Here is a 1,544-nt window from a genome sequence, read left to right as displayed (position 1 = left end):
GTCCCCAGCCCTCTCAGTGTCCCCCCAGCTGACTCACGCTGCTCCAGGTGCTGGCACAACCCCTCACTGCAGTCCTGTGCCTTCACCAGCTCCTCCACCGTGGTCTGCAGGACTGCGGGATGTGGTGGGACAGACAGACAGACGTGTGGGGACACCGTGGGGACACGGGGAACGTGGCGGGGGGGTGATGGGGGGGACACACGGGGGTCCTCACACTCACCTTTCTGCGATCTGTGGACCTGCCTCAGCAGCACCTCCACGCGTGGGATCCCCCTGGGGGGACCTGAGGGGAGAACCGGGCAGGACACGGGGACGCTGCGTCTCCTGGGGACCCCCAGGACCACCTTGTCCCTGGGCCAGGGGGACTTGGGGACACACGGTGGTCTCAGGCGGTCTCGGCCGTAGGGCCCCTCACTGCGTGGATCCATCACTGCAGCCTGGAGGGACACGGTGGGGACGATGATGGTGGGCCCTGGTTTGTCCCCTCCTGTCGCCTCATCATCCTCTTCATTCCCCTTTTCCCACCCTCAACCCTGCATTTTTCTGTCGCGTTTCACCATTTCCTCCCTCCTCCTCCTCTTTTCCTCCCGCTTCCCCCCATTTCTGTCACCTCCTCCTTCCAGATCCTTCCACCTCTGTCCCTCCCATCTCCGTCCCTCCTTTCCCTCTCCAGTTTTCCCCTCTTGCCCCCATTTTCTGTCACCAGCACCTTCTTTCCAGTCCCCTTTTTACACTTCCCTGCCTTGTGTCCTTACACTTTGTCCCTTTTCATCCCCCATTCCCCCTCACCTTCTTTCTGCAGCTCTGGCAGCTCCTCTCCTTTCCGCTCCCTCACGTTTTCCCGCTCTTTTCCCCTCACGTTTTCCCGCTCTTTTCCCCTCACGTTTTCCCGCCCTTTTCCCCTCACGTTTTCCCGCTCTTTTCCCCTCACGTTTTCCCTCCCTTTCTCCCTCATGTTCTCCTGTTTTTTTCTTTATTTTCCCCCTGATTTTTCCCACCCTTCCCCTTCATGTTTTCCTGCCATTCCCCCCTCACGTTTTCACACAATTTATTTTTTATTTCCCCACTTTTCCCCTCACATTTCCCCACCTTTTCCCCTCACATTTCCCCACTTTTCCCCTGATGTTTTTCCACCTTTTCCCCTCACGTTTTTCCACCTTTTCCCCTCACATTTCCCCACCTTTCCCCCTCACATCTCCCCACCATTTCCCATCCACTCTTTCCCCTAATTTTTGTCCCCTTTTCACCCCCAGCGTGTCCCTTCTTCCAGCACATCCTCCTCCCTCTTTTCCGCTCCCTTTCCCATCTCCTTTTGTTCAGTTTGTTGTCACCTCCTCCAGGCTTTCCTGCCACATTTCCCCCCCCATTTCCTCACCTATTTTCCCACTGATTTCTCTCCCATTTCCCCTCTTCTCTCTCTCCTCTTACCCACCTTTTCCTCCAGATTTCCCCCCATTTCCCCTCTCATTTTCTCTTCCCTTTTTCCCCCCATTTTCCCTCTCATTTTCTCTTCCCTTTTCCCCCCATTTTCCCTCCCCATTTTC

The 1,544-nt window shown here is 56.3% G+C and overlaps 1 long non-coding RNA gene across 1 annotated transcript; it reads right to left on the bottom strand.

Annotated features, from left to right (window-relative positions):
• Positions 1-27: 27 nt before the first annotated feature.
• On the bottom strand, positions 28-871 carry LOC107199284. The gene is made up of 3 exons (XR_001519193.2): positions 790-871; positions 221-437; positions 28-112 (listed from the first exon to the last, which is right to left on the bottom strand). It is a non-coding gene; the product is annotated as an uncharacterized LOC107199284 (long non-coding RNA).
• Between the last annotated feature and the right edge of the window lie 673 nt (positions 872-1,544).

Source organism: Parus major, unplaced genomic scaffold (genome assembly GCF_001522545.3).
Source record: "Parus major isolate Abel unplaced genomic scaffold, Parus_major1.1 Scaffold549, whole genome shotgun sequence".
Lineage (NCBI taxonomy): Eukaryota > Metazoa > Chordata > Aves > Passeriformes > Paridae > Parus > Parus major.
This window is presented reverse-complemented; position numbering and strand designations above follow the sequence as displayed.